Below are 23,836 nucleotides of genomic sequence, written 5' to 3'. Positions count from 1 at the left end.
AGATGCGCGACAGATGGTGGCATTTTACATATTTAATGTAATTAAATCATATTAACACTTGCCCCTCCTCATAACGTGCATGTGATATGCCACTACTAGTTTTCCCATTAAGCAATTTGTCGTTGGACACTGATTATGAAGAGTATGGCTATCAAGAGGACAGATGTCATTATAATGAAAAATCTATATTTCAAATACCCTTATAAATATCAATTAGTATCAATATCATTTGCAGTAAAAATTGACATTTAAAACATAGCATTTCTGTTGATGCCGTTCATTATCATGAGCGACGACCAACAGTGCTGTAGATTTAGGTAAAAACTGACTGTACATAATCAACATGAAATTGATTAAGACCTACACATGAAAGCAGCTCAAAACAACCACAAACGCAACCAAGCACAATACAAATGGGACGAGACAGAACAGGGTGGACTGTAGACTGGTGGTCTTTCTCAATTGTCTAGAAATGTGTCCTCTCCTCTCAGTCTCTCCTTCATTGCACTGATCTGAAAGAACTGACCAGGTGAAAGCAAGTCTAATGATAAGCTGCCAACATATTGTTTACACCTGACAAATCTTCTCCAGTCGGATGCAGATGAAGGGAGTAGTCAGAGGAAAATGCATTTTTTGTTTGCAATTCAGTGTTTGTAAATTGTTCATCCCTCCACTTCCTGCTCCTTCCATGCGCTATTCAATATCATCCATCTCAATTGGTCAAAGAAGTCCTCTGTCCATCTCGAATGGGTCAGAGAAAGGCTCTGTTACTTCCTACTTTCCTCTGCTTCGTCTCCCACCTTCTTCTGGCGCTCCCTCTCTCGTTTAATCTCTTTCAGCTCCTGTCTGTACTTCCGCTCGATGAATCGCTTCTGATGAGACATAATAAAAGAGAGACATAATAAAAGAGATGGACCAGGGAAAATATAAAAGACAGAGAGGAATAAAGAGAGAGAGAGACAAGGTCAGTCTATGACCGATAGAGGACAGTGATTACTATAGTGTTTAGCATGTGTTGACATTGTAATGTACACGTACTCATACATGTTGTCATTTTAGTTATAATTCGTGAAACACTGCAAACATTACCAGCACTGAATGGCCTTAGTACATCATTATTTTCCTTCCTAATATTAGCAAAATAACATGGAATTCGACAGGCTTCATTTGATGTCATTGTGATGAGAATGGGATCTGATAAGCTAATTAGAACATAACATCTCCAAATGAGATCTGTAATAAAGAGAACAGAAAAGGATGACTGCGTCACTGCGTCTCAATTTAAAACTGTACCCATGGAGGGATGCCAGGTCTTCTATGGCAAAGCATTTATGTCACAAATTTAGATCAAGTCGATTAGAATATCATGAAAGAACAACAGACAGTTTAGTTGTGTAGACCATGTTTGTTCTGTACTGTAGGTTATTCCGTTCACAGATCTCGCACTGGCTCTAAGATTTACAGTATCCTTTTGACTAACTGTCTATGTGTCAAGTTCAATCAATAAAAACCCTGATGAAGGCCACGGGCCGAAATGCGTTGGTTTTAAAAATATCAATAGCATTTCTATCAACTTCCACTGTCCTCCAGGCGTTGCTTAATTTCCTCTTCACTTAAAGCTCAATCAAACACACTCTATTTAAAAGACAACTAATAGTATTTGACCCCAGGTCGAATCTTTGGTCACTCCACCATGTCATGTAGTCTACAGACAATAAAGCATTCGGGATAAGACCGTCTGCTAAATGACTATAATGTCAAACGTATAGCCAAATGCCCCAACGTCTCTCTACAGCAATGGGAGGCTAACATCTAGTATAAGCAAACATATGCACTTCAACAAACAGCGAGGGATAGAGTGCAGAATGTGTTTTGAGAATGAGAATGTGTTTAGAGTTTTGCTGAAAAGTCTAAGTGAGATCTGCAAATTGTGTTTTACCATGTGAAATGGTTTAAGGTATTGACAACAGACTGCATAATTAGCTAAATGAGTCCAGGCAACTGAGAACTTTGTTCAGCCAATGGGTCTTAGTGTTTTAGCAATTGAGAATTTTAGCTAGATTTTGACTGGTTGCAGGTTCATATCAACAAAGAACACGAATTACAGTATTACAGAGACAAAGGACAAGTTTGTGAGATGCAGGGTACAGTACTGTAAAAATAGGAGTACAAGGAGGAGGAAGAACAAAAAACAAAATTGCAAAGAGCAAAGCAAAGTAGTAATTTCTGATCAATTTTGAGCTACTATGATAGAACATGTTTTCGTTCATCAAAAGACAATGACGGAAAAATATGAAATTTTTTTTAGATTAAAAATGTACTTCTCCCTGAGAATTGTATGTTTTGAACAATGTGTTTTATTTTTTCCGGTGTATTGTTGTCACGACTTCCGCCGAAGTTGGCTCCCCTGCCTGTTCGGGCGGTGCTCGGCGGTCGTCGTCACCGTCCTACTAGCCGCTACCGATCCCTTTTTCGTTTGTCTGTGGGTTTTGTCTTATTAGTTTCACCTGTGTGTATTTTGGTTTAATTAGCTTCTCTATATGTAGTAGTTTTACCCGCCCTTGTTTTGTGCGGGATTGATTTTTGTTACTCTGTTGGTTGTGGTTTTCATGTTTGTATTCTCCGGACTGTTTGGTCCTGTGTTTGGGCTGGTCTGTATGTTGGCGTGACCGTTTTTTGGCCGGAGAATAAATCAGGATTTACTGAACCCTGCTCTCTGCGCCTGATTCCAACCCACCACTCCTAGTAGGCTGTGACAATTGTTTACTGATTGCTTGAGAGTGTATATCATTTTGATCACTTTGTTTATGATTTGAGAGCAGTGTTTGATTTTGAACACAGGTAAAACTGTTTTGAGGCGAATGTTTCATTTTGCAAGACGAGTCAGAGGTTATTGAAATAGTGCTTGAAGATGAGGTTTTGTGTTTAATGTTTTCAGGACATGGAGCAAGGTCTCAGAAATTGTGTTTTAGCAACTGAGAAAAATTGTAAGAGATGAGAATAACACAGAGAGAGAGTGTGAGAGAGAGAGAGAGAGAGAGAGAGAGAGAGAGAGAGAGAGAGAGAGAGAGAGAGAGATGCTTCTTTGGTCATTTGCATTGTTTATCATGCCGTTACATGAAGAGTGTAAAAGGACAAGAGATTGAGACTCTTACTGTAAAACTCCTTCGGAATCGGTGTCCCTTCCATGGGACGGTTGAGCTAAAGTAGGCTGAAGCAATTAGCATGAGGTTGTAAGTAACAAGAACATTTCAAGGACATAGACATATCTGATGTTGGCAGAAAGCTTAAATTCTTGTTATCTAACTGCACTGTCCAATTTAGTAGCTATTACAGGGAAAGAATACCACGCTATTGTTTGAGGAGAGTGCACAATTTTGAACATGGAAAGTTAGTAATTGACAAATTAGGCACATTTGGGCAGTCTTGATACAACATTTTGAACATAAATGCAATGGTTCATTGGATCAGTCAAAAACTTTGCACATACCGTGCTTCCATCTAGTGGGCAAAATATAAATTGCACATGAACTGGAATAATACATTATGGCCGTACTCTTGCATTTCAAAGATGGTACAAAACAAATACAAAATAACAATTGTTTTTTATTTGTATTATCTTTTACCAGATATTTTGTGTTATACTCTCCTACATTCCTTTCACATTTCCACAAACTTCAAAGTGTTTCCTTTCAAATGGTACCAAGAATATGCATATCCTTGCTCCCAGTCTGGCAGGAGAAGACAGAAAAGACAACAGGGTCTCTGTGTTGTGTTGAGGTATTGAATGAAGAGACATTGAGAATTCTCTGCGGTCCAACGTTGTGTAGAAAATCACCTTTGAGGAGATCTGCTTTTGCATACTGATCACCTTAGTGTTAGGCGTTAGCCCATTTAGCTTGACTTGAGTCTTTTGTTTATCGACAGTCTGGTAATTACTTTCAAGGACAGGGTTGCGACTTGCGGTCTTGCGATTCTAAATTCCGTGTTTTTGGAGAGAGAGAGGAGAATGGTTTAAAGTTTGGGACCCTATCAACAATGAGATTTGTTGTGCACCACAGCGATGACAATTTGGAATGTAGCTAGCAACACTCGACTCCCTCAAGGGGTGCTGCGGAATACACACACAAACACAACACACAATGACTAAAGAACAGCATACCTATTGCCTATGGGAATCAAACACATTTTAAGCCCTACTAACGAATCAACACATCTAACCAACACTAACATTGCATCTACCCATGTACCTTCGTTGATGAGATAAGATTTCCCTATAGCCTACCTCCCTGTCTCATCAAGGGGCAAATACATAAACACACACAGAACCACTATATCAAGATCATCCATCCCTCCAGCCATCCTCCATACTGTTCTGTACTGTACTTGTTGTGTATTCACACAAGCCCTTATCCAGAGATTGAGGGTTAAGTGACAGTTGAGGAGAGAGGTTGTCGTCCCCTCCCTGCTCGCTGACAGCCAAATAGATAGAGAGGCTGCATCCCAAATTCCAATGGGGCACAGGTCAAAAGTAGTGCACTATGTAGAGACTAGGGTGTCATTTGTGAAACATTCAGAGACTATTTCTTGTCGTATCCAGGAGAAGAAGAAACTGTATTGTTTAGGAAACATGCAGCTGCAGGAGAGACAGAGGATCGGACGATGTGGTGGTGATAAAGAAAATAACGAGGGAGCAAAAGAGAGGGCGGAAGAAAGTGTGTAATAGCTGATTGAGAGCATAGAGAGAGAGAAAGAGACGCAGGCTCAGCTCTATCCATTTGCTCCTCCCCTCCACCTCCAGCTCTAGTTCAGGCCTTGGTTAACATTTAATTCTGCTTCGACAGATATTTTTACATTTGACATTTTAGTCATTTAGCAATTCGGGTTAAGTGCCTTGCTCAAGGGCACATCGGCAGTTTCTTTCACCTAGTTGGCTCAGGATTTGAGTGAACTTTTAGTTCCTGGCCCAATGTTCTTAACCGTTTAGGCTACCTGCCGCCCAGAGCCACCAGAGAATCTATAAAGTGAAGCATAATACTAACCTTTTGGCCACTTTCTCTTTAATGAGTCGTCAACGTGAGGACTTAGCATGGCTATTTTTCTCACTTCTCTACTCTCTACTACTGGCAGTTAACCCTCAACAACTGCTCCTCAGGCGGCAATGATGTAGATGTCGATTAATGCAGCCGCACGAACCGCTCTGATTCAGAGTGGTGGGTTAAACGCGGAATACACATTTTGGTTAAATGCATTCAGTTGCGCAACTGGCTAGGTATCCACTTTCCCTTTTTCCCTTTGCAGCTATGTTGCCTGTCAGGTAGGGAGGGAGGGAGGGAAGGAAAGAGGGAGGTGGGCATGGCGGTGGTGCCTTCAAACAAAAAGTTCAGTTTCACTGAGTGGCTCGATACCCAAGAAGGCCTTAAATAAAACATGGAAATGATCCCAGACAGAAAGAAGGAAGCCCTTTGGACAGTCTGAGATATACTGTAGGTAGCTAGAGTAAGACACTAAGTGTAAGAGGAGAAAATGAGTGTGTGCCCCGAGGTTGGTAGAGTGGTTAAGGCCACACATCCTCAGCACATTATGCATTCGCCTAACTGCGTGGTTTCCAATTCCAGCCTCACTGGCCTTCACTCTATGTTCCCTTTACTTATCTGGGTCCTAGCTAATTTCTGTCTATCCTTCTCAATAAAACAATTCAAATACAAAAATATGGAAAAGAGTGCCATTGATATTTTAAGTATAAATTGTGTACCGGTATTGCATTTTAAAAAGCTTGTTATTTTAAATGAGGTGCTCTTAATATAGATCATATGAATTCAATAAATCTGACTTGGTAAAGTGCAAAAATTCAGCATTTTGACATGTCCCTCCATGTACAATCTGTGGCTTCTAGGAAGATTTTAACCCACGTAACTCCAACATTTATCCAAGTTTTTGCCATAATTGTAAAGCCCTAGTTATTTTGTGACTTTGACAAAGTTCTTTCTGAAGATTATTATTATTTAATGTGATTAGTGATTCATTTATGTCTGCTCTCATTTTATGGTCAACCCTGTTATGTGAACTGAACTCTATTTAATATAGTGAATTTATTCCTTTTTAAAAAATCTACTATTTTTAGCCATTTTCTGGTGGGAGACTGAGCGGGTCAAGCATAACACATCAAGCCTGTGAAGCTGCATTCAATTGACACTCCCTGCTGCACACAAACAGCTTCCATTCCCCCTGTTACAAGGTGATTTATGGCTGATTTCAAATGAAATTGTCAACCCTGTTACGGTCAACCCTGTTACTTTATTTGGCACTTAAATATACACTTTTTTTATTTAACCTCTTGAGATGGGAAAACATGTTCTCTTTATGACACTATGTTAAAGGTGAAATTATTTTACATTTTTTTTACTAAGTTATACTTCTCAAACGACACCAAATTGGTGGAACGAACTATAGTTAAATGCATTCAATGCTCAATACAATAAAACTATCGATGATGAATCAAATGATGCACACAGTAGAGCCAGTTAGTGTTGGTATAGAAATAAAGGAATAAATGCCCCCGGCAAACATCTGAGAGACAATGTGATCACACTATTGAAATCTCATCTAAGATACATTTCAATGGCATTTCAGATATATTTTATACTTACAAATGGCAAATAAATGAAACTTGAACACTCAAATGAAAGTTGGATCCTCAATACAGAAAAGTTAAGATTTATGACTACACTCCTTTTCTACCCTCATTATCTGTGGAAAAATATGTCCTGTGATCCCTGGGTGTTACCGGGGTGTAAACAGACGGAACACAAGACAGTGCACTCCCAACTACAGATCCCCCTTTAAATACAGATACACTGGCTTCGTCCCAAATAGCACCTTATTCCTATATAGTGGACTAATTTTGACCAGAGCCATATGCGGGCCATGGTCAAAGGTAGTGCAATTTGTCGGGAATAGTGTCCCATTTGGGATGCAGGAGTGTCCACTCCCCCTCTACAGGTATGTCCCGAAAAGGAAACACACACATAAAGTGTCTTAATCGGGCACTGGGCTACCACGAACCGGCAGAACAGTTTCAATGCACCTTGGCAAAGATTCGGTCTGGAACTCTATTGGAGGGATGCGACACCATTCTTCCACCAGAAATGTCATCATTTTGTGTTTTGTTGATGGAACACACACACACACACACACACACACACACACACACACACACACACTTTTGAGACTCCTCTTTCAAAGTCACTGAAATCTTTTCTCCTAGCCAGAGTAGCCAAAATAATGGACAACTGGGCCTTTTATACATGAGACTAAGCATGATGGGATGTTAATCGCTTAATTAACTCCACTGTGTGGAATCACTTGCTTTCAATATACTTTGTACCCCTCATTTACTCAGGTGTTTCCTTTATTTTGGTAGCTACCTGTACATTTCCCCCTTAATTAAAGGAACACTGTTTGATTTCATTGTACATCCATAATTGGGCCCCTAACACATAGATATGATTCATGCTAGTAGGGAGTAAGCGCTTTGGGAGACTTCAGTCATAACCTGGACAAACATTGGCTATGTTCAAAAGTCTTGAGAAGTTTTGAAATGTCCCACCTGTACTGTAGGGAGACGTCTCTCTCGCAGGAGGTAGCTAGCAGTATTAATAGAGGAAACAACTGTCCAACACAGTTTGTACTGAAGGAAGAGGAGGCTTGCAGGGGTTCAGTGCCATGCTGAAGGGCACATCAGCAAGTGATGGTATCAAGGATGATGCTAGCAAATCCTCCAGTTGTAGGCTCATTCCAGTTGTCGGCTCATTCCAGTTGTCGGCTCATCCGTCGGAGCTGCGTTTCAAACCGGCAACCCTCTGGTTGACCAGAGTTTAAAAAGACAAGTACCCAAGAGTAACAATGTCCACGGATACTCCTGAGTGAATCGTGAATAACGATGAGTGAGAAAGTTAGACGCACAAATATCATACCCCACCAAAAAATGTTAACCTCCCCTGCTATTATGGTGGTGTTAGCATGTCTTGGGGGTATATTTGTGTGTCTAACTTTCTCACTCATCTCTATTCATAATTAACTCAGGACTATCCGTAATCATGGTAGCATCCACATGAATGTAGAGGTGTTTAGGAACATTCTATTCTCGTTTACAATAAAAGTGAATCCAAAATGACACAATACATTATTTACCATTCATTTCTATTGGGCACAAAATAATATTAAACACAACCAAAACAAACAGCAAATGCATCCAATACGTTTGTAGAGTTAGAAGCTTGAAGTAATCATTGCATACTAGGAATATGTGACCAAATACTACATTTTTGACTAATGTAATACAAAAGTGAATTTGTCCAAATACTTTTGGTCCCCTAAAATGTGGGAACTATGCACAAAAAGTGTTGTAGTTTCTAAACGGTTCACACGATCTGGATGAAAATACCCTCTAATTAAAGACGAGTCTGCACTTTAACCTCAGTCATTGTATCATCTCAAATCCAAAGTGCTGGAGTAAAGAGCAGAAAAACAACAAAATTGTTGCTGTCCAAATACTTTTGGAGCTCAGTGTACAGTATCTATAATTGGGTCCCCAACACAGAGAAATGACTGACCCTGGTAATGAGCAAATATTTCAGTCATAACCTGGACAAACTAGGGCTGTGTTCAAAAGTTGTTAAATGTCTCAGCCGTACGGTAGGGAGATGTCGGTGGGGCTCGCTCTCTCCCAGGAGGTAGCTAGCTTTATTAAGGATAGGAAACAACAGGTCCAACACAGCCCTGGGCCGCATCCCCTATACAAAGGTAGTGCACTATATAATAGTGCAAAGGGTGCCATTTGGGATGCAGACCTGGACAGTTTGTACTGTCTGAAGGAGTGAGAGGAAGAGGCTTCGCAGGAGGAGAGATGATTTTAAATGAACTGACCTTTTCAGGATGCATTGCTAATCTAGCCACTTGAAAGTACAATTTATGAGGGAAATGTTAATTTACTAGCAATGAGCATCTATCAATCATTACGACAGGGGGATTACACAAGGGAGAGAGAATGGAGATAATTAAGGATGGGAGGAAGACTAAAAAAAGGAGAGAGAGAAGGGAAGAGAGATAGGGAGGGGGGAGGAAGAGGTAAAGGGAGGGAGAGATTATCTTCTCTACGCCTCAAATGGCAAGAGGGGGAGCGAGGTAGGGGGGGTTGTAAAAAACAACACCGTAAGACACTAATGTTCCATAAAAGCGAGGGTTTGAACGCCCAAACAGTATCAAACACAGGCCGCTAAGGGCCTCATTTACAGGCCAAACCAAATAAAAGCTTTGACCTTCTCAACTTCCTACAGGCCTGCTTCCTCCTTCCTCCAGCAAGGCTAACTTTACCCATCTACCCGGTAATTAGTTCCAGTGAAGACAGACAAATTGTACTGTTTGATTAATGTGTTGCTGGTCGGCGCGGACGACACTGGTTCAGTCCAAAACCACACTAACTCACCATACACACTACCCACCTCTCAATGTATACACACTAATGCATTAGCCATGCACATGCATACGCAGGTGCTCCGGAGGAGGATAGATGATGATGATGATGATGATGATGATGATGGGGATAACTTTCAGATCAGGATCTGAGAGCATGTAATTGTGTTTTACCTGGCAGTGAATGACGAATGGTTATTAATGCTAAAATGTTTATAGATTTTCCTTAAGTGCTGTTTAATGACAAACGGCCAAAAACTAAAGCAGCGTGTGGCTAGAAGTGAGTCGCAAATGGCTACCCTCTGGGCTCTAAATAGGCTGCATACCAAATTACACCCTATACCCTAAAGGGCGAGTCAACATGTCTTCAACTTCACAGCTTAAGGACCGGGGCCATGCTCAACACAAGAGTTCTTTCGTCTCGCCTCACACACAAACCAAGGCCTATTCTTATTATGTCCCTTTTTCTATTAGCGAAATACACGACACAAAGAAGAGACTTCAACATGGTCCTCCAAGGCTATTAGCATGGAAGAAGGCTCTTAGCTGCAGTTAGCTTAGCATTCATGGACCACAATGCAGGCAGGTCAAGGTCACATGCTAGCTGTTCTCTGGACTAGCACTTCAAAACAGGCTAATTCTCTGTATCCACCAGACAACCGACAGCACAGTCCACCACTCTCCGGCAGCCATTAACCTTTTCTTTTAAATGTTTAAACAAAGTGAATTTCAAAAGACACCAAAGAAAGTTATACAGTTGAAGTCGGAAATTACATACACCTTAGCCAAATACATTTAAACTAAGTTTTTCACAGTTCCTGACATTTTATCCTAGTAAAAATTCCCTGTCTTAGGTTAGTTAGGATCACCACTTTATTTTAAGAATGTGACATGTCAGAATAATACTAGAGAGAATTATTTCTTTCAGATTTTATTTCTTTCATCACAATCACAGTTGGTCAGACGTTTACATACACTCAATTATTATTTGGTAGCATTGCCTTTAAAATGTTTAACTTGGGTCAAACGTTTTCGGGTAGCCTTCCACAAGCTTCCCACAATAAGTTGGGTGAATGTTGGCCCATTCCTCCTGACAGAGCTGGTGTTACTGAATCAGGTTTGTAGGCCTCCTTGCTCACACATGCTTTTTCAGTTCTGCCCACAAAATTGAGGTCAGGGCTTTGTGATGGCCACTCCAATACCTTGACTTTGTTGTCCTTCAGCCATTTTGCCACAACTTTGGAAGTATGCATTGTTAATTTGGAAGACCCAATTGCGAGACCAAGCATTAACTGATGTCTTGAGATGTTGCCTCAATGTATCCACATAACCTTCCTTCCGTATGATGCAATATATTTTGTGAAGTGCACCAGTTCCTTCTGCATCAAAGTACCCCCACAACATGATGCTGCCACCCCCGTGCTTCAAAGTATGATCTTTGTCCCCCTGTGCAGTTTCAAACCATAGGTTTTGGAGCAGTGGCTTCTTCCTTCCTGAGTGGCCTTTCAGGTTATGTCGATATAGGAATCGTTTTACTGTGGATATAGATACTTTTGTACCTGTTTCCTCCAGCATCTTCACAAGGTCCTTTGCTGTTGTTCTGGGATTGATTTGCACTTTTCGCAACAAAGTACTTAATCTCTAGGACACAGAAAGCGTCTCGTTCCTGAGCGGTATGATGGCTGCGTGGTCCCATGGTGTTTATACTTGCGTAACCCTAACCAACTTGCCAAAACTTAAGTTTGTTAACAAGACATTTGTGGAGTGGTTCAAAAACGAGTTTTAATGACTCCAACCTAAGTGTATGTTAACTTGCGAATTCAACTGTAGGCTATTTTTGTGAAGCTTTTAAACATGCAATGGTGGTTCCAACTTCTTCAATTGACTGGACAGACCACTGTACATAAATCAAATCCAAATGTTATTGGTCACATACACATGGTTAGCAGATGTTAGTGCTAGTGTAGAGAAATGCTTGTGCTTCTAGTTCCGACAGTGCAGTAATATCTATCAAGTAATCAAATAATTCCCCAACAACTACCTAATACACACAAATCTAAAGGGGTGAATGAGAATATGCACATATAAATATATGGATGAGCGATGGCCGAGGGCACAGGCAAGGTGCAATAGATGATATACAATACAGTATATACATGTGATATTAGTAATGTAAGTTAAAGTGGCATTATTTAAAGTGGCATTGTTTAAAGTGACTAGTGATCCATTTATTAAAGTGTCCAGTGATTGGGTCTCAATGTAGGCAGCAGCCTCTCTGAGTTAGTGATTGCTGTTTAGCAGTCTGATGGCCTTGAGAGAGAAGCATTTTTTAAATCTCTCGGTCCCAGCTTTGATGCACCTGTACTGACCTCGCCTTCTGGATGATAGCGGTGTGAACAGGCAGTGGCTCGGGTGGTTGTTGTTCTTGATGATCTTTTTGGCCTTCCTGTGACATTGGGTGCTGTCGGTGTCATGGAGGGCAGGTAGTTTGCCCCTGGTGATATGTTGTGCAGACCACACACTCCCTAGAGAGCCTTGCGGTTGAGGGCGGTGCAGTTGCTGTTCCAGGCTGTGATACAGCCCGTCAGAACGCTCTCGGTTGTGCATCTGTAAAAGTTTGTCAGGGTTTTGGGTGACAAGCCAAATTTCTTCAGCCTCCTGAGGTTGAAGAGGCGCCTTCTTCACCACACCGTCTGTGTGGGTGGACCATTTCAGTTTGTCTGTGATATGTACGCCCAGGAACTTAAAACACTGGCAGCCATTTATATTTTTTTCTACAGACAAAGCTAGGGCTTATTAAACATATAAGATGTAGTGGTGGTTACAAATGACTCTTCTTCAAACAACTTATATTTCTCGAGCGCGCGTCCATAGCAGCCTCCATCACCGCCTGTTGGATACTGGATTGAAAGGGAGAAAAATTCATAAATAAAATAGAGAGACAGACAGACAAGAAAAAAGGTCTTAAGCATATTCAAAACATCCTTTTCATATGCTGTAGTCTGAGAGCAGGCCAAAGACAGAGGATTATATAAAAAAGTTTCTTCCTCCAAAGCCCATTTTTCCTCCTAACAATCCCAGGTATCTAGCACCATGCATACATCTTACAGAGGTAGCTAAGCCTTTGGGCCAAGCACTGTTTACCGTACCGCTCTCAGTATATATTATATTATGCATTATGTGATCATAGCCAAGAGGCAGGGGGGTAGTGGGGCTTAAAATTCCGTAAATATAAAAACAGTAAGCTGGGTAGAGATACTATGGAGGGGACAAAGTTATCACCAGCTTAGAGGCAGAGAGCTCTTTCAAGGGGGGCCAAGGAGAGGGATTTCCAATGCAGAGGGTTGAGAGATGTTTGATGCATTTCCGTTTTATTCCTCCTAAGCTGAGCCAAAGGGTTTTATCTCTTATGCTCTCCTCCACCCTGAAAGGGCCTTCCTTCATGCAGCGATTCACACTTGCTTTAACCTAGGCTTCTTCACAAAAGCCCTCCCCACCCCTTACGCCCTTTTCCTGTGAAGAGACAGATCACAGGTAGAACCAAACCAAACCCCACTTAGCCCCGGAGAGAGGCTGCATCCCAAATGGCACCCTATTCCCTTTATAGTGTACTACTTTTGACCAGAGCCATACGACCACAGCCCTATTGGCCCTGGTCAAAGTAATGTACTATATAGAGAAAAAGGTGTCATTTGGGACGCAGCCGGAGGGACTCACTGTGTGCCGTCTATCTTCACAGCTAGCCCTAGATATAGTCCAGGGTGTGAGTAAAGGAAGGCTTAGTGTCCGCAAGCCGCACTAATTCCATAGACCAGAGCTAAGCTATCTCCAGAGAGAGACGCACTCTGTGCGGTCTCTCAGTCTTCGTCACAGGGCACTTCCCCTCTTCAAAGTGATGTTGTTTCTATAATACTATTTATGTCAATTCAATAATGAATCGATTAATTTTCATGCTGCATAATGTTGCTACCAATAGAACAGCCACTGAAAGCTTAATTGCTATAATAAACACTATCAATAAAAAATTGCCATTATTTCTAGAGCCCATTAGACATGCATTGAGCAGAGCGGAGCACACTAAGGAATGCGTCCCAAATGCCAACTTATTCCCGTTATAGTGCATAACTTTTGACCAGGGCTCCATGGGAAATAGGGTCCCATTTCAGTTGCATGCTAACTCTGCCTATTGGGTGGTTGTTGTGGGTCTACATACCTTGGGCCCTTGCCACAGCCTATCCTCTCTTCTTTGAAATACACAGCCACAGTCTCGGTCCGCGCGTGAGACTGCCCGGCCCCACTGTCTGCAAGGTCCTGCAACAAACAGATGAAAAGAAGAGTGGGATGAGTGAGGGAGAGGACAAGAGAGAGAAATAATATGAGAATGCTGAAGGACACTAGACGCTGGTATTGTCCTTCTGGAAAATAACACAAATGAAGTCAGACAGAGAGAAAGATAGAGAAGAGAGGACAAAGTGAGAGAGAGAAAAAGAGAGAGAAGAGAGAGAGACAGATACAATGGGGCAAAAAAGTATTTAGTCAGCCACCAATTGTGCAAGTTCTCCCACTTAAAAAGATGAGAGAGGCCTGTAATTTTCATCATAGGTACACTTCAACTATGGCAGACAAAATGAGAAAAAAAAATAATTGAAAAAAAATAAATTTTAATGAATGTATTTGCAAATTATGGTGGAAAATAAGTATTTGGTCATTAACAAAAGTTTATCTCAACACTTTGTTACATACCCTTTGTTGGCAAGGACAGAGGTCAAACGTTTTCTGTAAGTCTTCACAAAGGTTTTCACACACTGTTGCTGGTATTTTGGCCCATTCCTCCATGCAGATCTCCTCTAGAGCAGTAATGTTTTAGGGCTGTTGCTGGGCAACACGGACTTTCAACTCCCTCCAAAGATTTTCTATGGGGTTGAGATCTGGAGACTGGCTAGGCCACTCCAGGACCTTGAAATGCTTCTTACGAAGCCACTCCTTCGTTGCCCGGGCGGTGTGTTTGGGATCATTGTCATGCTGAAAGACCCAGCCACGTTTCATCTTCAATGCCCTTGCTGGTTTTCACTCAAAATTTCACGATACATGGCCCCATTCATTCTTTCCTTTTCACGGATCATTCGTCCTAGTCCCTTTGCAGAAAAACAGCCCCAAAACATGATGTTTCCACCCCCATGCTTCAGAGTAGGTATGGTGTTCTTTGGATGCAACTCAGCATTCTTTGTCCTCCAAACACGACGAGTTGAGTTTTTACCAAAAAGTTATATTTTGGTTTCATCTGACCATATGACATTCTCCCAATCTTCTTCTGGATCATCCAAATGCTCTCTAGCAAACTTCAGACAGGCCTGGACATGTACTGGCTTAAGCAGGGGGACACATCTGGCACTGCAGGATTTGAGTCCCTGGCGGCGTAGTGTGTTACTGATGGTAGGCTTTGTTACTTTGGTCCCAGCTCTCTGCAAGTCATTCATTAGGTCCCCCGTGTGGTTCTGGGATTTTTGCTCACCCTTCTTGTGATCATTTTGACCCCACGGGGTGAGATCCTGCGTGGAGCCCCAGATCGAGGGAGATTATCAGTGATCTTGTATGTCTTCCATTTCCTAATAATTGCTCCCACAGTTGATTTCTTCAAACCAAGCTGCTTACCTATTGCAGATTCAGTCTTCTCAGCTATTTTGTTTCTGGTGTCCTTTGACAGCTCTTTGGTCTTGGCCATAGTGGAGTTTGGAGTGTGACTGTTTGAGGTTGTTGACAGGTGTCTTTTATACGGATAACAAGTTCAAACACGTGCCATTAATACAGGTAACGAGTGGAGGACAGAGGAGCCTCTCAAAGAAGAAGTTACAGGTCTGTGAGAGCCAGAAATCTTGCTTGTTTGTAGGTGACCAAATACTTATTTTCCACCATAATTTGCAAATAAATTCATAAAAAATCCTACAATGTGATTTTCTGGATTTTTTCTTCTCATTTTGTCTGTCATAGTTGAAGTGTACCTATGATGAACAGTACATGCCTCTCTCATCTTTTTAAGTGGGATAACTTTTTTTGCCCTGCTATATATAGAAAGATAGATAGAGAGAAAGATGAAGAGAGGCACCCTGAGCTGGAGAATAGGTTTGATTAATCTGAGGGACATATCAACAGCATATAGTCCCCCATCATCTCTGAATGGGAAGAAGATGTGTGTTCCACTGCTACAAATTTTACACGTCGAGAGGAGGGATAAAACAAAGACATAAGAGAAATACAATGCCCCATCAAACTTTGGTGTTGTGCAGAAATATGTGAGAAAGCAGCACACTCAGGGAGAAAGACGAGGAAAATATCATATTCATATCATATAAAACATTTAAAAATACATTTAACATCACCCATTTTGGTTAATTTCAGCAGGGGGAAGCAAGAACAAGTAAACAAACAACACTTGTAGATGTCAAAAATGCTAACATTAGCATAAAACACACAGACACAAAACACCCAGGGTTTTTGAGTACCCTAAATTATTAACAGCCAATTTACTATATTACTTTCAGGAAAGCTATTAATTTTTAATGCAATGTGGTCACTTATGTCACTTTATCAATAATTAAATCCTATTTCTCACTTACAAATGAAGAGGCCTGTGGCATGTTCCAAACAAATACTAACTGTTCCTCTGTGCTTCTGAATTCGAAATCAAACAGACAGAAAAACTGAAAAGCAGCATAAACCAAAGAAAACTTTGCAATACGGGAAGCATTAGGGAGGCTGTCAGTTCCAAGCAGCACACACATACCGTACAGACAGACAAACACACTGTATCTACTGAACAAAAACATAAACACAACATGTAAAGTGTTGGTCACATGTTTCATGAGCTGAAATAAAAAATCCCTGAAATTCTCCATACGCACAAAAATGCGCACCTCTCTCAAGTTTTGTCCACAAATTTGTTTACATCCCTGTAAGTGTGAATTTCTCCTTTGCCAAGATAATCCATCCACATAACAGGCGTGGCATATCAAGAAGCTGATTAAAAAGCATGATCATTACACAGGTGCACCTTGTCCTGGAGACAATAAAAGGCCACTCTAAAATGTACAGCTTTACCACACAACACAATGCCACAGACATCTCAAGTTTTGAAGGAGAGCGAAATTGGCATGCTAACTGCAGGAATATCCACCAGAGCTTTGCAAGGGAAATTAATGTTAATTTCTCTACCATTGTTTTAGAGAATTTGGCAGTACATCCAACCGGCCTCACAACAGCAGACCGCGTGTATAGCTTTGTGCGGGTGAGCGGTTTGCTGATGTCAACGTTGTGAACAGAGTTCCCCATGGTGGAGGTGGGGTTATGGTATGTGCAGGCATAATCTACGGACAATGAAATCAACTGCATTTTAAAGATGGCAATATGAATGCACAAAAATACTGTGACGAGCTCCTGAGGACCACTTTCGGTGAGCAAGAGATACATATGTGTGCACAGTCATGTGAAATCCATAGCTTAGGGTTCATTAATTCATTACAATTGACTGATTTTCTCAGTGTAATTCAGTAAAATGCATGAAATTGTTGCTTGTTGCGCTAATATTTTTATTCAGTATATAATATGTGTGTTTGTGTTGATTTGATGGATACCAGGACTCAGGCAATTGTTATTGAGTAGATTGCCCTGCAAAAATATATACAGCACCTGTCAAGTTTGGACACACCGGCTCATTCAATGTTTTTTCTTAATTTTTTACTACTTTCTACATTGTAGAATAATAGCGAAGACATCAAAACAATTAAATAACACATATGGAATCATGTAGTAACCAAAAAAGTGTTAAACAAATCAAAATATATTTTAGATTTTAGATTCTTCAAAGTAGCCACTCTGCCTTGATGACAGCATTGCACATACTTGTTTTTCTCTCAACCAGCCTCACCTGGAATGCTTTTCCAACAGTCTTGAAGGAGTTCCCACATATGCTGAGCACTTGTTGGCTGCTTTTCCTTCACTCTGCTGTCCAACTCATCCCAAACCATCTCAATTGGGTTGAAGTCGGGTGATTGTGCAGGCCAGGTCATCTGATGCAGCACTCCATCACTCTGCTTCTTGGTTAAATAGCCCTTACACATCCTGGAGGTGTGTTGGGTCATTGTCCTCTTGAAAAAAATTATAGTCCCACTAAGCGCAAACCAGATGGGATGGCGTATAGTTGCAGAATGCTGTGGTAGTCACGCTGGTAAAGTGGGCCATGAATTCTAAATAAATCACAGACAGTGTCAACAGCAAAGCACCCCCACACCATCACATCTCCTCCTCCATGCTTAATGGTGGGAACCACACATGCTGAGTTCATCTGTTTATCTACTCTGCGTCTCACAATGATACCGCGGTTGGAGCCAAAAATCTCAAATTTGGACTCATCAGCCCAAAGGATAGATTTCCACCGGACTAATGTAAATGCTCGTATTTCTTGACCCAAGCAAGTATTTTCTTCTTATAAATCCTGTTAAGGATATGGCAGACATACGCCCCCTTTGGAGAGATTGGGTACCCCTAGTAAACTGGAAAAAAAATCTGTCAAAAATTGCTAATATATGCAAATAAAAATTATTATTGGATAGAAAACACTCTAAAGATTCTAAAACCGTTGGAATTATGTCTGTAAGTATAGCAGAACTCACAGGGCAGGCATTCTTCCAAACTAGTTTCTGTGGCCATGAAAGTTGGAGCAACTTTGACGTCATGGCCCCCACCCTTCCCAACCAGTTATGATTCTGGGGATACTTTCTATCTCTTCCGCTAGATGTCCTCTTTCAGTAGAGCTTTGAATCGTTCAAATCCCGCGAGAATTGACCCTATGGGAGTGAAATTAGTGCGTGCCACGAGAGAATAGGCTGTGCGTATGGGCGCGAATTGGTCCCAGCCATTCCTTTGTTCCAGCACTCAAGAGAAGGGCAGACGATGGCCGATTGAATTGAAGTTTGTTTTGCGTGTCTAAAACATCATAAAGCTTGCTTCTGCACTTAGTTTGACCTGTTTAGTCGACATATAATATGTAATTTTTAAGTTTTGATGCGCAACTTTTCCGGACCAGAGGACGTTTTGGGTGCATTTCAGCTGATGTTATTAGCAGTAGCTAATACAAAGACGCAAGACTTGAAACCAAACGATGTATTGGGTAAGTATGAAGCCTTCCAGAACATTCTGAACGAAGACCATCGAAGGTAAGGGAATATTTATGCTTAAATCTGTGTTTCTGTTGACTCCAACATTACGTAGAAATGTAGCTTGGAACTGAGCGCTGTCTCAGCATATGGAATAGTGTGCGATTTCTGTAACATTAAAAATAAATCTAACACAGCGGTTGCATAAAGAAGCAGTGTATCTTTCTAACTATATGTAGAACATGTATATTTAGTCAAAGTTTATGATGTCTATTTACGTTATCTTGCCGCGCTACATAGATTTCCTGCGGGCATTTTTGAGTAATTTCTGAACTTGAACTCACTGTAAATGGACATTTATGGATATAAATGGCATATTATTGAAAAAAAAATATATGTACTGTGTAACATGTCATATTACTGTCATCTGATGAAGATTTTCAAAAGGTTAGTGAGCGATTTATTTTTTAATCCTGCGTTTGTTGATTGCATGTTTTGGCTATTCAAATGAGCTGTGTCTGGTGGTGGTTTTACATATATATGTGCTATGTTTTCGCCGTAAAACATTTTACAAATCTGACTTGCTGGCTAGATGAACAAGGTGTTTATCTTTCATTTGAGCTATTGGACTTGTTAATGTGTGGAGGTTAAATATTTTTAAGAATATTTTTGCGTTCCATGCGCCACCGTTTCAGCTGAACGTGGGAGGGTTGATTCCCAATTGGGAACCAGTATCGTAGACAGGTTATTAGTGTCCTTTAGCAGTGGTTTCTTTGCAGCAAATTGACCATGAAGGCCTGATTCACCTAGTTTCCTCTGAACAGTTGATGTTGAGATGTGTCTTGTACTTGAACTCTGTGAAGAATTTATTTGGGCTGCAATTTCTTTGGGTGGTAACTCTAATGAACTGCAGCAGAGGTAACTCTGGGTCTTCCTTTCCTGTGGCCGTCCTCACGAGAGCTAGTTTCATCATAGTGATTGATGTTTTTTTGTGACTGCACTTTAAGAAACGTTTAAAGATTTTGAAAATTTCCAGATTGACTGACCTTCATGCCTTAAGGTATTGATGGACTGTCATTTCTCTATGCTTATTTGATCTGTTCTTTTCATAAAATGGACTTGGTATTTTACCAAATAGGGCTATCTTCTGTATACCACCCCTACCTTGTCACAATCCAACTGATTAGCTCAAACACATTAGGAAGGAAAGAAATTCCACAAATGAACTTTTAACAAGGCACACCTGTTAATTGAAATGCATTCCAGGTGACTACCTCATGAAGCTGGTTGAGAGAATGCCAAGAGTGTGCAAAGCTGTCATCAACGCAAAGGCTGGCTACTTTGAAGAATCTCAAATATAAAATATATTGTGATTTGTTAAACACTTACGTTTACTCCATGATTCCATATGTGTTATTTCATAGTTTTGATGTCTTCACTATTATTTTGCAATGTAGAAAATAGAAAAAATAAAGAAAAACCCTTGAGTGAGTAGGTGCTAACAAACTTTCGACAGGTACTGTACAATGAATGTATGAAAATGCAGGCAGATAGACAACGTATAGTACAAACACAGTGCGTGCCTATCTCTCAGGCTCTTAGAGTCTGTAGTAGTGGCCACAGACTAAGTCAAGTTCTCTGTACAGCTATTGAGGGGGCCTAGAACACTCTGAGTGACTCTCCATTTCACTTCATGCAAAAAGCACTCTTTAAAAGCTCGCTGCCTTGGACACATTTTCCTGTCTAATCGGAGAGTGGATTTTTTGTGTGTGTGGGTGCGAAAGTGTGTTGGGATTCTATGAATGCACTTCATACCAATTGTATGTCTCTGTACTCATGACCTCATTTAGAGAGCTGGATCAGGGTGAGGGGTCATGGTTGTCGAGGTGACTAGTGGTGTGCCAAAATGACACCATATTCCCTATATATTACCCATAAGGATTTTGGTAGCACACTATAAAGTGCATTCAGTAAGTATTCAGGGTAGCCTAGTGGTTAGAGCGTTGGACTAGTAACCGGAAGGTTGCCCGATCAAACGCCTGAGCTGACAAGGTGCAAATCTGTCGTTCTGCCCATGAACAGGCAGTTAACTCACTGTTCCTAGGCCATCATTGAAAATAAGAATTTGTTCTTAACTGACTTGCCTAGTTAAATAAAGGTAAAAAAAATAAATACGACCCTTTGACTTTTCCCACAGTTTATCACGCTACGTCATTATTCTAAAATTGATTCAATACAATTTCTATAAACACATTCTACACACAATACCCCATAATGTATTAATGTATATATATATAAAATATATATATATCATATTTACATGAATATTCAGACCCTTTCCTCAGTACTTTGTTGAAGCACCTTTGGGTATGATGCTACAAGCTTGGCACACCTGTATTTGGGGAGTTTCTCACATTCTTTGCAGATCCTCTCAAGTTCTGTCAGGTTGGATGAGGAACGTCTCTGAACAGCTATTTTCAGGTCTTTCCAGAGATGTTTGATCAGGTTCAAGGCCGGGCTCTGGCTGGGTCACTCAAGGACATTCAGAGACTTGTCCCGAAGCAAGTCCGGCATTGTCTTGGCTGTGTGCTTAGAGTTGATGTCCTGTTGGAAGGTCAACCTTCGCCCCAGTCTGAGTGCCTGAGCTCTCTAGAGCAGGTTTTCATCATCAATCTCTCTGTACTTTGCTCCGTTCATCTTCCCTCGATCCTGATTAGTCTCCCAGTCCCTGCCGCTGAAAAACATCCACACAGCAAGATTCTGCCACCATGCCTTCACCGTAGAAGAAGGTGCCAGGTTTCCTACAGATGTGACGCTTTGCATCCAGGCCAAAGAGTTCAATCTTGGTTTCATCAGACCAGAGAATCATGTTTCTCATAGTTTGAGAGTTTATTAGGTGCCTTTTGGCAAACTCCAAGCGGGCTGTCATGTGCCTTTAATGAGGAATGGCTTCCGTCTGGCCACTCTACCATAAAGGCCTGATTGGTGGAGTGCTGTAGAGATGGTTGTCCTTCTGGAAGGTTCTCCTATCTCCACAGAGGAACTCTAGAGCTCTGTCAGAGTGACCATTGGGTTCTTGCTCACCTCCCTGACCAAGGCCCTTCTCCCACTATTGCTCAGTTTGGCCGGCTGCCCAGCTCTAGGAAGAGTCTTGGTGGTTCCAAACTTATTCCATTTAAGAATGATAGAGGCCACTGTTTTCTTGGGGAACGTTTTTCTGTTGTTACATTTTTTATACATTTGACCCCCCCCCCAAAAAAAACTGTTTTCAATCTGTCATTAATGGGTATTGTGTGTAGATTGATGAGGATTTTTTTTTGAATAAGGCTTTAATTTAACAAAATGTGGAGAAAGTCAAGGTGCCTGAAGACTTTCTGATTGCGCTGTACACTGTAGATATTATGGTGCATTTTGGGACACAGCCCATGTCAGTCTTTAAAAGTGGTGGTTGGTTGGTTACATTCCAGTCTGCATGGGCTCATTATGGAAGTCTCAGAACCCTTACTCAAAAACACTGTCAAATTGTGTTCCAAATGGAGCCCAATCCCACAGGTGTTGGTTACATTGGTGTCTACCTAGGGAGTAGGGACAAACGGTTTGATTTGAAATGTAGTATCACTGTTCACATAAGGCCCTGTTTATACCAGTGTTATGCAAATCTTACCCTACGAGGTCCGGACGACTGCCGTTTTCTTCTGTTCTACCTGATAATTAATTGCACCAACCTGGGGTCCCGGGTTTAAATCAGTCCCTGATTAGGAGGGTATAATGAAAAGCAGTGGAACTGGATTTCAGGTCCAGATATTAATTAGATGGTCCTGGCTCCGGGTGAGGAGTCATCAATGTCAAGTTGACCAGGTCAATCTCTACCAAGGTTGTGGTAGGTTACATTCCAGTCTGCACTAGAATTCTCAGAGTGAAGGTCTCACCCTACTCCAACACACAAACACCTAGATTATTGGGTGATATGTTTGAATGAAGGAAATCAATAGTGTTTCTACTGTGACCACTGTAGTCTGTAATATACTACCCCTGGTGAGGAGTTTGCTAACACTATAGTGACAAAGCTTAAAACCTCTTAGAACTAACTCTAACGTAACGGACAAAAAATATTACTAGAAAATATTAATATTCATGAAATCACAAGTGAAATATAGTTAAACACAGCTTAGCCTTTTGTTAATCACCCTGTCGTCTCAGATTTTGAAATTATGCTTTACAGCCACAGCAAGACAAGCATTTGTGTAAGTTTATCGATAGCCTAGCATAGCATTATGTCCAGCTAACAGTAGGCAACTTGGTCACGAAAATCAGAAAAGCAATCAAATTGAATCGTTTACCTTTGATGATCTTCGGATGTTTTCACTCACGAGATTCCCAGTTAGACAGCAAATGTTCATTTTGTCCCATAAAGATTATTTTTATAGCTGAAATACCTCCGTTTGTACTTCACGTTTGGTTGAGAAATCCACCGGAAACTGCGGTCACGACAACGGCGAAGAATATTCCAAATTATATCCATAATATCGACAGAAACATGGCAAACGTTTTTTATAATCAATCCTCAAGGTGTTTTTCAAATATATATTCGATAATATATCAACTGGGACAATTGGCTTCCCAGTAGGAGCGAGAGGCACAATGGCCGGCTTTGTTTATTACACACAAACCACTCTGAGAGCCACCAGATGACCACTGACGCAATGTTGTCGTTCACGCTCATTTTTCAAAATAAAAGCCTGAAACTATGTCTTGTGACACTAGACACATTAGGGAAGCCATAGAAAAAGGAATCTGGTTGATATCCCTTTCACTGCTCAATAGGGACGCATAGGAACGCAGAGTTTCTAAATAAGAGTCCCTTCCTGATTGGATTTTTCTCAGGCTTTCGCCTGCAATATCAGTTCTGTTGTACTCACAGACAATATTTTTACAGTTCTGGAAATTTTAGAGTGTTTTCTATCCTAAGTTGTCAGTTATATGCATATTCTAGCATCTTGTCCTGACAAAATAGCCCGTTTACTTTGGGAACATTATTTTTCCAAAAATGAAAATAGTGCCCCCTAGTTTCAAGAGGTTAACTCTTGATCCTACTTGAGACGCAGACGTCTCATCTAGACACCTGGAAATGCAAATGCGCTACGCTAAATGCTAAATGTACTCGTTAAAACTCAAACGTTCATTAAAACACACATGCAGGGTATTGAATTAAA

General features: G+C 41.0%; 1 pseudogene; it reads right to left on the bottom strand.

Moving 5' to 3' along the window:
- Positions 1-259: 259 nt before the first annotated feature.
- The window catches only part of LOC110490956 (ribonuclease 3-like), a 160,556-nt pseudogene continuing 136,979 nt past the window's right edge, over positions 260-23,836 (bottom strand).

Source organism: Oncorhynchus mykiss, chromosome 15 (genome assembly GCF_057628025.1).
Source record: "Oncorhynchus mykiss isolate SJ-2025 chromosome 15, ASM5762802v1, whole genome shotgun sequence".
NCBI classification, from domain to species: Eukaryota; Metazoa; Chordata; class Actinopteri; order Salmoniformes; family Salmonidae; genus Oncorhynchus; species Oncorhynchus mykiss.
Note: the sequence above shows the minus strand (reverse complement) of the source record. Positions and strands in the feature narration are given on the sequence as shown.